The sequence below is a fragment of the Salmo salar genome, unplaced genomic scaffold (genome assembly GCF_965601325.2).
Source record: "Salmo salar unplaced genomic scaffold, fSalSal1 ptg000686l, whole genome shotgun sequence".
Classification (NCBI taxonomy): Eukaryota; Metazoa; Chordata; class Actinopteri; order Salmoniformes; family Salmonidae; genus Salmo; species Salmo salar.
The window spans coordinates 739,891-753,256 of NW_027675463.1; the positions used below are offsets into that span (position 1 = coordinate 739,891).

Sequence of the window (13,366 nt, forward strand, 5' to 3'; positions counted from 1 at the left end):
CCAAGCTGCATTAGGTTCAGATCTACCAGGATGGGCCTTTGACAAAGTCAGGCCACTGAATATGCATCAGCAATGTAAAGAGATGGGGTGAATGAGTGGGGAAAGGTACATTCTACACAAATGACCTTCATAATATCAAAGAACAAATGTGTGTCTGAGGGGAAATTAACTTCATACAGCCAAAAGGGGTGAGAAATTACACCAATATCAGTGAACAATTTGCACTAATGTAAATAAACATGGATGATGGAACATATTCCCTTTTGCTGACGTGATGAACCGCTAAGGGGACATAAATATTTACCATCTAAACCATGTCTGACCTCTCACCTCTCTGGCTGTAGAAGTGGTCTTCCTAACCAGTCCCTCAACAGCTCTCTGACTGAGCTCCACCCTCACTGGGTCTTCAGAGGAGAGGAAGGCTGAGGAGGGATGGAAGGATGAATGGATCAGTCAGTCAATAAAGTGTAGAGCTGCTGTCTAACAAATTCACTATTTTAGTAGTTCATTAAAGTAAATAAGGCTTTATGACTGCTGAATACCAACTATCAATCACTTAGATCATGTATTTTCAGGTAGAGATACATCCTTGGGACGTCCCTAGCCCGTTGAAGTTGACTTTTAAAATGGTTAAGGTAGAGGTTAAGGTTAGGGTTTAGGGTAGGGATGTCCCAAGGATCCCAGATAGCATTGACCATCGTGCATTCTTCTGTCTCTTTTACATAGCAGGTGTAAAATAAACACAGACAAGACAAGTAGGCACGCAGTGCATTATGGTCATTGTAGTTTAAAAATAGCATCTAATTATGTAGGGTGACCATACGTCCTCTTTTTCCCGGACATGTCCTCTTTTTGGACCTAAAAAAATGCGTCCGGCCGGGATTTCTAAATCGCCTAAAATGTCCGGGATTCGGCTTTTGCTTCCTACAGTCGCCATTCATTGTGTGCGTTTTGGGGGTTTTGCATTGCTTTGACCGCTTTCAAGCGCTCGTACTACGACCGAAACAATTGTTAACGCTGTGATAGCACCACATTCTGTCGACATAGCTCAGAAAGCACTAGAAGACATACCTTACTGTCTTGTTTCTACTGATGGGAGCAATCACGGTGCTGTGAAAATATTCCCTCTGCTTATTCAGTATTTTGATTGGAAGAATGGTGGCGTGCAAAGTAAATTAGTCGAAGTTAAAAACACTCCAAATGAGACAGCTGATACGATCGCGCAATACATCAAAGAAACACTGGAAAATAATGGGATTTTTTCCAAATATATTGCATTTACAGTAGGGTGACCATACGTCCTCTTTTTCCCGGACATGTCCTCTTTTTGGAAAACTAAAATTTGGTCACCCTAAATTATGCCAATCTGTATGTGGGGTTGTTAGAGAAGAATGTGATTGTCAGCCCTAACAATCCATTCTAGCACCTCACCAGGCTCTGAAAAAGACTTCATTGATGACGAGTTCCTTCTATTCCAGGGGACAGCAGAGAAACTTCATCGATTCCACTCCTTCATCAATACAAGCAGTAAACATCTGAAATTCACCCTCACCTTTCATGTGCATGAAACAAGTTGTCTGGACATTTTGACTAAGAGGGAGGGGGGTGGTTTTAGCACAGACCTATACAGGAAGCCGATGGACAGGAATTCCCTGTTACGCGGAGACAACTTCCACCCTACACCCCTAATAAAACAATTGTAATACTTGAGTAAAGAAAACATTTAAAATGTAAATTTGTAATTTTAATTTTGTAAATTTAAAACAAAAACAACTGTTTGTACTTATAGGGAACCAGATCATGACTACAGCTCAGTTACTAAGTCTTTAACCACACTGTGTTGTTACACTGGTGAGTAAAAACTCATGCTTCCTACATTTTAACTTTTTGTCTGAAGATAAAATGTACATTTTACTGAACTGCGTCCAGTCAGCAGATGGACTAGATGCCTCTTAGGCCGCCCATTGTGACTCCATCAAGAATTCAGCAGAACAAGTTTGTATGAAGGTCTGGCTATTAAATGGGTACATAGTTCAATAGTAATATCCTCTAAAACGCTCTGGTGACAAACTTTACTGCCCTGTTTCCAGTTGTCCACATGGCTGGAAGAACCTATTCAAGTAAGTAAGTAAATAGATTTAGAAAATGTAAAAAAAAAACGCTGTATTATTAGCTAACTAGCTACAGTGCAGGCTAACTCAAATGAGCTGCTAAATGAGCTAGCTATCTAGCCAACTACACATTCTGTATAGATAGATAGCTAGATAGAATTAAATATCACATTCTGTATAGATAGAATTAAATATCACCAGCTACCTAACTTCATTTTAGCTAGCTATCTTGATGTATTTATCACTGTAAAAAACAAACTCCACATGCATTTGTAGGTAGCTAGCTAACAGCCATGGAGGAGGGTGAAAGGATAGCAGCCCCAACTGTCAGTGAGAGAGGAGGCTATTCTGGATAGGGCAGGTACTTTTGTGTAGTTCCTGTCCCTAGAAGTGAGGACGGAGATAATAGTAACATAATATTCAGTGTGGTGTAATCTGACTATAATGAAGTCTGTTTCTTGTGAGGTTTTCTGTCCTCAGATAAAGAGCTCTATGAAAGCCAGTCTACATATGAAGAGGTCCCAATGAAGAGCAGTGGTTCTCAGTCCTGGGGACTCAGAGGGGCACATTGTTGTTTTTGCCTTCACACTGCACAGCTGATTCAAATGATTCAAACTCATTATCAAGCTTCAAGTGGTATTTATGTATTCATTTGTGATGCCATCCTTGATATGATCCTGTTATTGTCACATGCTACACATGTACATATGTGTGCCCATGCATCTATCAATCCAATGTTATCATGATTTGTTATCAGGGATATTATACTTTAGTAATCCACAATGACCTGGTGATGTAACAGTCTAATAATTACATTGTCTTCCATATTCCTACAGATACCTTGTAACTGGAGATTCCTTCAAAATGATTGCCTACAGTTAACGTGTAGGGCACTGCAAGGTTGGGTGACCAAGGACCAGGAGGGGATCTGCAGCTTGCCGCCGTGTGCCAGAGGAGGAGTCTGCTGCTCTGCAGGATGTTTCAAGGATGGGGTCCAACAACGCAGCAAGAGAGGCAATCCGTGTGCAGGAGATCTTCACCTCCTACTTCTTCAAAGAGGGTGCTGTTCCCTGGCAACACCATAGACGTCACTATGCACAACCAAAAGCTCTTTTAAGAGCCATTCACATTGCAATAAGAGTATTCTTCTATTTACTGAGCTATGTCAACTGCAGTTATTCAATTCACAGTTTCTCTCCCTTTGATTTCTACTTCTCAGGTGAGGGTGCTGTTTAGGTAAGGGTGTGATGTCTGTGCAAAAACAAAACAGGCTATTTTAAATCACCCATATTGAAAAAATGTAGAACAATTAGACACCCTATAACCCACACCTACACACTCATGAATCAATCTGATTGATGGATTGTGTTGTGCAGTAAGCAGGTTCAGGTGTATAACTGTGGCTCCTTCCACCTTCAAAGAATAGGCAAGAGGGCCAACCATGGAGAATAGTAAGACACTTCATTATTTCTATAACTACGCTGTATTGTTTGTCCTTGTTGGTCCGTTCATGTTTTTCAGCATAAAGTACTCTGCAGCCACTTAGTGTGGTGTGGACACCAGGTGAGGCCACACAGAGATTCCTGTTGAACACTGTCGCTTTAACTACCTTATTTTCTCAATAACAGTCTCTCTCCTTCACTTCATCCCTCTCTCCTCTTCTCCCTAAATCCTCTAGGTTATATCAGCTGTGTCGGTGAACCCCTCCTGCATCTGAACTGGCTACATAGAGGGCACAGCATGATCAGAGGTGAGAGGTCACTTGGTCAGGTCAACAGGAAGTATTATTAAAGAGATGCTTTACATTGAAATACAGATAGAGATGCAGTAGTCCCAGAGTTAATGATCCCAGGTCAGTTTATATTATACAGGAAGTATTAATAAAGAGATGCTTTACATTGAAATACAGACAGAGATGCAGTAGTCCCAGAGTTAATGATCCAAGGTCAGTTTATATTATACAGGAAGTATTATTAAAGAGATGCTTTACATTGAAATACAGATAGAGATGCAGTAGTCCCAGAGTTAATGATCCCAGGTCAGTTTATATTATACAGGAAGTATTATTAAAGAGATGCTTTACATTGAAATACAGACAGAGATGCAGTAGTCCCAGAGTTAATGATCCAAGGTCAGTTTTACATTTCACCTCCTGATTGATGACTAACAATGTTAGAATAAAAAATAAAAACACAAGGTTTAAACATGCTCTCTCTCCATCTGTCTCTCGTCTGCAGATATGTTTTGATGTGAGAGGATGCCAACCCCCAGTCCCATCATCACCACCTCACCTGCTTTTAAGAACCTTTGGGTCGACGAGAGACACTATTATGTAATTGTGATGAACTGAGAGAATATTTATGTAGCACTGTGATTCATTAATCATGTGCTGCCTTCCCTGCTCCTATGTGCTTACCTCTTTCCCTTTCTGTCTTTTACACCTCTCTCACCACCTCCTCTTTCTTCCTCTGTTTTTATAATGCACAACAGATGTGCATTGAAGTACAGATTAAACTTGTATTTATAACACTTGGATAATGAGCTTTTCAATAAAGCATTTCACATTCTCTACTGGTTGAAAATGAAGTGTAATGTGATTAAATACTCCACCTATCCTGTGTTTATCAGATCAATGCAGATGAAGGGCATTAGATGTTGAGATGAACCAGTGTTAGAGTATTTACATGATGCATAGGAAGTGTAGTGTTCTGTTTTTTAACATGATATTTCTGTATATATGAATTAACTAGTTAAATCCTGTTTCTTGTCTATTAGTTACAATGTGTAACCATTGATGTCCCAGGACCAAGATTGGTAAACACTGTTGAAGTGTATAATTGTAATACATGCATGCAGACACAGCGTCATTCAAAGACTGGAATTTGATACTCCTGCTATTGGATATGACTGAAAAATAATCTCAAAGACATTCATACCTAAACTGCACCTTTATTTGCCAAGGTAGAGTACATGATCAGTGAATATGTTAAATGTACAGGCTACAATGTGGGGATCTCATGCATGGTAATAACTACATGTATATACGACTTGCATCCTTGGCACAACATGATATTATATTCTACTCAATCCATAGGCTTCATTAATGTCATTCAGGCTGTTTTGAAGTTGATACAACTGGCTATGATAGCTGAGGTTCATAGGTTCTGAACTAATATGTATACCAAACGTTTGGGTCCATACACAGATCGGCTAGATAGCTAGCTACACATCCATAGGCATACAGGTATTTTAATCATCCACTGCACAATAAGCTAGAACATAGCTAGCTACGTTATTTCATCTATCTGCATGGCAAATATCAGCAAGGCAAGCTAACACAATTGTACATTCAATTTTCAGTAAATTCTTCAGCTGGCTAGATTCTACACATTCACTGTTTCACAAAACAACAGCCTGGTTTGCTGGTTGTTTCAGGAGTCCCTAAAACAACCAGAATGACAATTACATACTCATGTCACAACACCCATAATGCTAGTCAGCTAGCTGGCTAATGTTAGCTAGTCAGCTAGCTGGTTATTGTTAGCTAGTCAGCTAGCTGGTTAATGTTAGCTAGTCAGCTAGCTGGCTAATGTTAGCTAGTCAGCTAGCTGGTTAATGTTAGCTAGTCAGCTAGCTGGTTAATGTTAGCTAGTCAGCTAGCTGTTTAATGTTAGCTAGTCCGTTAGCTGGCTAATGTTAGCTATTCAGCTAGCTGGCTAAATCGCGATTTTCGTAAATAAACTTTATGATAAGAAAAAGCATAATCGTTTGTCTCTACATTAACTAACATTTCTGTCAACTGTACATGTTTCTGCATGATTCGTTATGACGTTATAATCCCTTACATTTGCTTCCATCCTAGTATTTCTGTCCGCCATCTTTGATCCAGTTCAGTTCTGTGTAGGGTTACGCCTCTCTCCTAGTATTTCTGTCCTCCATCTTTGATCCAGTTCAGTTCTGTGTAGGGGTATCCCTCTCTCCTAGTATTTCTGTCCGCCATCTTTGATCCAGTTCAGTTCTGTGTAGGGGTACGCCTCTCTCCTAGTATTTCTGTCCGCCATCTTAGATCCAGTTCAGTTCTGTGTAGGGGTACCCCTCTCTCCTAGTATTTCTGTCCTCCATCTTTGATCCAGTTCAGTTCTGTGTAGGGGTATCCCTCTCTCCTAGTATTTCTGTCCGCCATCTTTGATCCAGTTCAGTTCTGTGTAGGGGTACGCCTCTCTCCTAGTATTTCTGTCCGCCATCTTAGATCCAGTTCAGTTCTGTGTAGGGGTACCCCTCTCTCCTAGTATTGCTGAAGAAAGTAATGAATATTTTATGACCAGCGATGTCCCTTATTCCTACCCTTTAACTTTTTGTCTGACAAAATATACATTTTACTCAACTGCGTTACCCACTCCAGTCAGCAGATGGCGGTCTGGGAATTTAACGCGATGCTGTTGGTGTGACGTATAATGTAGTGGACGGAACTCTTCTTTCAACAGCAGCAACAGTTAGTCAGACACCACGGTAGCTTGCTAGACAAAATAGCCGAACCAATAAAGCTCTTTAGACGCGTTAGTGTATATTAGCCACTGTGTTTTAAACCCACTACTGTCGTCTAGTTAGTTATCCGATTTAATTTCATATTTACGGTGTTGTTGTTATTATTCAGCTAGCGGGCTGGTTAAGTTAGCATTAGCCTAGCTAGCTAACATTCCCAACCATGCGGTCACTGATCTACTCTCCTGCTAAAGAAGAGAATATCACAGTAAAACAAGAAGTAGAGGGTGAGGCCGTTACTGTGAAAGAAGAAAAAGACGCGTTCAGAGTGAAAGAGGAGGAGGATGTTACAGTAAAAGAAGAGGAGGATGCAGTTTATGGAGTGAAAGATGAGGAGGAGATGACTGTTACATCGATAAAGGAGGAAACTGGACATCTGGGCCCGGTTTCCCAAACGCATCTTAAGGCGTCCAATGGTTCTAACGGTGAACTTAGCCATAAGATGGTTTTGAGAAACCGTTCCCTGATTAACACTAGTAAGTACTGTCTTAAATACAGAGGCACAAACTCTGCAGTTGTTGAACTGATGTGTGGTGTTAAAGCGGAAATATGCAATAGCTACATCCATATTGTGACTTTTAAATTATTAATTTATAGCCATTGATTGTTGAAGAATATAACACATGCCTCATGAGCTTAGTTCACCAGTTTACCCAATCAGATCCCCAAATAAGCTTTTTTTACTCCAATGTCTAGAAACAATGTAAATCAACACTGTATAGCCTCAACATGGTTAAAACTATCATGTTGATATCATGGATGGTCAGTCCTTGCATCCATAGGTCTGTCTATGAATTTGAAAGTAGTTACATTTCTCCAACCCCCTAATCATCTTATTACCAAAACTGGTGGAATGACAGCTTTGTTATTGTATGAACTGCAGATTGCTGGGTTGTGTGAGTTTTTTCAACAGTAACAAAATGGCTGCCCAGAGGCTTGGTTTGGTAAACAGCTGAGGGATGGGGGAAGGAGGAGTGTAACCACTCAAATTTATTCATCCAGGATGTCATAATGATAGTTTAACCAGGTTTCTAGGATATATAGTATATTCTAGAATTCATCCATGATGTCATAATGATAGTTTAACCAGGTTTCTAGGCTATATAGTATATTCTAGAATTCATCCATGATGTCATAATGATAGTTTAACCAGGTTTCTAGGCTATATAGTATATTCTAGAATTCATCCATGATGTCATAATGATAGTTTAACCAGGTTTCTAGGCTATATAGTATATTCTAGAATTCATCCATGGTGTCATAAAGATAGTTTAACCAGGTTTCTAGGCTATATAGTATATTCTAGAATTCATCCATGATGTCATAATGATAGTTTAACCAGGTTTCTAGGATATATAGTATATTCTAGAATTCATCCATGATGTCATAATGATAGTTTAACCAGGTTTCTAGGATGTATAGTATATTCTAGAATTCATCCAGGATGTCATAATGATAGTTTAACCAGGTTTCTAGGATATATAGTATATTCTAGAATTCATCCATTATGTCATAATGATAGTTTAACCAGGTTTCTAGGCTATATAGTATATTCTAGAATTCATCCATGATGTCATAATGATAGTTTAACCAGGTTTCTAGGCTATATAGTATATTCTAGAATTCATCCATGATGTCATAATGATAGTTTAACCAGGTTTCTAGGATATATAGTATATTCTATAACTGCCAGTGTAGATTTCCTGTGGAGGCAAATTATTAGAGCTGTTAAGTCATTGTATAATATTCAGCCAATTGTTTTTCATGCCATCACATTAAAGGCAAGACATACCTAGATTCAATTACATTCATGAATTGGTTTGAAACCTTTGTTTTAAACCCTTCTAAAAATTGGTGCCTTGCCGGATTTGTAAAAAATGGTTTGTCATGAAACTCTATTTTTTAAATGTATTTAAATGTAACCTTTATTTAACTAGGCAAGTCAGTTAAGAACAAATTCTTATTTACAATGACTGCCTACCCCGGACACCGCTGGGCCAATTGTGCGCCGCCCTATGGGACTCCAAATCACGGCCGGTAGTGATACAGCCTGGATTTGAACCAGGGTGTCTGTAGTGAAGCCTCAAGCACTGAGATGCAGTGTCCGCTGCGCCACTCGGGAGCCCCAAAATCATGTTCTAGTGCTGTCCCCAACTAAAATACATCTTGGTCAACCAAGAGTCATCTGTTCTTTCTACAAATCGCCCCATGTGTTTTTATAAAATCAACTGTATGTACTGAACTTGTCTGATGCTTTAAGCACGCTGTTTGATTAAATAATTTAAACACAAATGACTGGAGGGAGCCAGTCATCACTATAACCTGACTAGAGGGAGGGAGCCAGTCATCACTATAACCTGACTAGAGGGAGGGAGCCAGTCATCACTATAACCTGACTAGAGGGAGGGAGCCAGTCATCACTATAACCTGACTAGAGGGAGGGAGCCAGTCATCACTATAACCTGACTAGAGGGAGGGAGCCAGTCATCACTATAACCTGACTAGAGGGAGGGAGCCGAGTCATCACTATAACCTGACTGGAGGGAGGGAGCCAGTCATCACTATAACCTGACTAAGAGGGGGAGGGAGCCAGTCATCACTATAACCTGACTAGAGGGAGGGAGCCAGTCATCACTATAACCTGACTAGAGGGAGGGAGCCAGTCATCACTATAACCTGACTAGAGGGAGGGAGCCAGTCATCACTATAACCTGACTAGAGGGAGGGAGCCAGTCATCACTATAACCTGACTAGAGGGAGGGAGCCAGTCATCACTATAACCTGACTAGAGGGAGGGAGCCAGTCATCACTATAACCTGACTAGAGGGAGGGAGCCAGTCATCACTATAACCTGACTAGAGGGAGCCAGTCATCACTATTAACCTGACTGGAGGGAGCCAGTCATCACTATAACCTGACTAGAGGGAGGGAGCCAGTCATCACTATAACCTGACTAGAGGGAGGGAGCCAGGTCATCACTATAACCTGACTAGAGGGAGGGAGCCAGTCATCACTATAACCTGACTAGAGGGAGGGAGCCAGTCATCACTATAACCTGACTAGAGGGAGGGAGCCAGTCATCACTATAACCTGACTAGAGGGAGCCAGTCAATCACTATAACCTGACTAGAGGGAGGGAGCCAGTCATCACTATAACCTGACTAGAGGGAGGGAGCCAGGTCATCACTATAACCTGACTAGAGGGAGCCAGTCATCACTATAACCTGACTAGAGGGAGGGAGCCAGTCATCACTATAACCTGACCTGGAGGGAGGGAGCCAGTCATCACTATAACCTGACTGGAGGGAGGGAGCCAGTCATCACTATAACCTGACTAGAGGGAGGGAGCCAGTCATCACTATAACCTGACTAGAGGGAGGGAGCCAGTCATCACTATAACCTGACTGGAGGGAGGGAGCCAGTCATCACTATAACCTGACTAGAGGGAGCCAGTCATCACTATAACCTGACTAGAGGGGAGGGAGCCAGTCGTCACTATAACCTGACTAGAGGGAGCCCGACCAGTTCTGAAAGCCTTTTGCCGTACCCTCATCCTACTCCTCTGGTGATGTAGACGTTATCCCAGGCCCTGTGTGTCCCCAGGCGCTCTCATTTGTTGACTTCTGTAACCGTAAAAGCCTTGGTTTCATGCATGTTAACATCAGAAGCCTCCTCCCTAAGTTTGTTTTACTCACTGCTTTAGCACACTCCGCCAACCTTGATGTCCTTGCCGTGTCTGAATCCTGGCTTTGGGAAGGGTCACCAAAAATTCTGAAATTTCCATCCCCAACTACAACATTTTCCATCAAAATGAGAGGAGTTGCAATCTACTGCAGAGATGGCCTGCAAAGTTTCTATCATACTTTCCAGGTCTAAGCCCAAACAGTTCGAGCTTCTAATTAAAAAAAATTAATCTCTCCAGAAATAAGTCTCTCACTGTTGCCGCCCTGTTACAGACCCCCCCTCAGCTCCCAGCTGTGCCCTGGACACCATATGTGAATTGATTGGCCCCCATCTATCTTCAGAGTTTGTTTCTGTTAGGTGACCTAAACTGGGATATGCCTTAACCTCTCTAGGGGGTGTGGGATGCTACCGTCCCACAATGGCCAACATCCAGTGAAATTGCAGAGTACCAAATTCAAAAACAGAAATACTCATTATAAGAATTCATAAAACATTCAAGTGTTATACATCGGTTTTAAAGATTAACTTCTTGTTAATCAAACCACGGTGTCAGATTTCATAAAGGCTTTACCGTGAAAGCATACCATGCGATTATCTGAGAACAGCGCCCAGCAGACAAATCATTACAAACAGTTACCAGCCAAGTAGAGGAGTTACACAAGTCAGAAATAGCGATAAAATGAATCACTTACTTTTGATGATCTTCATTATCGTTGCAACTCACAAGACTCCCATTTACTCAATAAATGTTTGTTTTGTTCGATAAAGTCTCTCTTTATATCCAAAAACCTCCGTTTTGTTCATTGCGTTTTGTTCAGTAAATCCAACAGGCTCAAAGGCAATCACAACAGCCAGACGAAAAATCCGAAAAGTATCAGTAAAGTTCGTAGAAACATGTCAAACGATGTTTATAATCAATCCTCAGGTTGTTTTTTAGCCTAAATAATATATAACATTTCAACCGGACAATAACGTCGTCAATATAAAAGGTAAACAAGAAAGGTGCGCTCTCGGTCTCGCGCATGAAAAATCTCTGAGATACTGAATGGTCCACTCATTCAGAGTGGTCTTACACTCTCTCATTTTTCAGGATGCAAGCCTGAAACTATTTCTAAAGACTGTTGACATCTAGTGGAAGCCCTAGGAAGTGCAATTTGAGACCTAAGTCAATGGAATCTGTATAGGCAGTCAATGGAAAACTACAACAACAACAAATCCCACTTCCTGGATGTATTTTTCTCAGGTTTTCGCCTGTCATATCAGTTCTGTTATACTCACAGACATTATTTTAACAGTTTTGGAAACTTTAGAGTGTTTTCTATCCAAATCTACCAAGTTTACTTTGGCACGCTTTTCATCCGGAGGTGAAAACAGTGCCCCCTACCCTAGTGAGGTTAACACCCCGGCCGTCCTACAATTCAAGCTAGATGCCCTCAATCTCACACAAATTATCAAGGAACCCACCAGGTACAACCCCTAAATCTGTAAACATGGGCACCCTCATAGATATTATCCTGACCAACTTGCCCTCCAAATACACCTCTGCTGTTTTCAATCAGGATCTCAGCGATCACTGCCTCATCGCCTGCATCCGTTATGGGTTTGCGGTCAAACGGCCACCCCTCATCACTGTCAAAATGCTCCCTAGATCACTTCTGCGAGCAGGCCTTTCTAATCGACCTGGTATACATATTCGTCGCCAAACCCACTGGCTCCAGGTCATCTATAAGTCTTTGCTAGGCCGACTTCACTCAGCTCACTGGTCACCATAGCAACACCCACCCATAGCATGCGCTCCAGGAGGTATATCTCACTGGTCATCCCCAAAGCCAACACCTACTTTGGCTGCATTTCCTTCCAGTTCTCTGCTGCCAGTGACTGGAACGAATTGCAAAAATCGCTGAAGTTGGAGACATATATCTCCCTCACTAACTTCAAGCATCAGCTATCTGAGCAGCTTACCGATCGCTGCAGCTGTACACAGCCCATCTGTAAATTGCCCATCTGTAAATAGCCCATCCAACTGCCTACCCTCATCCCCATGTTTTTATTTACGTTTTTTTGCTCTTTTGCACACCAGTATTTCTACTTGAACATCTATCACTCCAGTGTTAAATTGTAATTACTTCACTACTATGGTCTATTTATTGCCTTGCCTCCGTACTCCATTTGCACACACTGTATATAGATTTTTCTATTGTGTTATTGACTGTTCGTTTGTTTATCCAACGTGTAACTCTGTTGTTTTTGTCGCACTGCTTTGCTTTATCTTGGCCAGGTTGCAGTTGTAAATGAGAACTTGTTCTCAACTGGCCTACCTGGTTAAATAAAGGTGAAATACATTTTTTTTTTTTAAATCTTAGCTTTATTGACAACACTCAAATGGATACTGTCATTAACGCAGTTCTTCAATAATTACACATAATACTTAATACTGTAGATGTTTAGTTACAGTCACATGATCAACTATCAGAAGATCCAGGAAATACTTTTCTGAATGACAGTCACATGACAAACATCACGACATGCAACAACAACCAAAGTGCTTCTTCATTCATTACTCTGGTAAAGACAGTTATGCCGTGCTCCACGTTGGATCCAACATCCCTAACAAATCGATGTTTATAATGTGTTATTGTCTGGTTCATTTACTGTAGGGTCTCATTAGTCTGTCTGGACACAGAGATACGCTCCACGTTGGATCCAACATCCCTACTTTGCTCAATGTGTAGAGAACTGTTCCTTGATGGATAGGCTATTGTACAACACACAGAGCTATTTTCCTTTATTCAGGACATTTAGAATGACAACACATTACAGAGTAGCCTAGTGGGATTATTCACAAAATTATCTGGTGATCAGGTTATGAAATGTCATGACAAAGACATGTTAGTTTCCATGTTTCACCTGAAATATTAAATGATTTATAGTCCTAGGTCTATGTTGTTGTTAGATAAAGTTATGGGTCCTACAGTAGGTCTATGTTATTGTTAGGTGAAGTAATGGGCCAATTTGTTAAACACTTAGTG

At 41.0% G+C, this 13,366-nt stretch overlaps 1 long non-coding RNA gene across 1 annotated transcript; it reads left to right on the top strand.

Moving 5' to 3' along the window:
* Positions 1 to 1,402: 1,402 nt before the first annotated feature.
* Positions 1,403 to 4,693, top strand: LOC145877102 (uncharacterized). The gene is made up of 3 exons (XR_014391572.1): positions 1,403 to 2,124; positions 2,577 to 3,861; positions 4,349 to 4,693. It is a non-coding gene; the product is annotated as an uncharacterized LOC145877102 (long non-coding RNA).
* Positions 4,694 to 13,366: the final 8,673 nt, after the last annotated feature.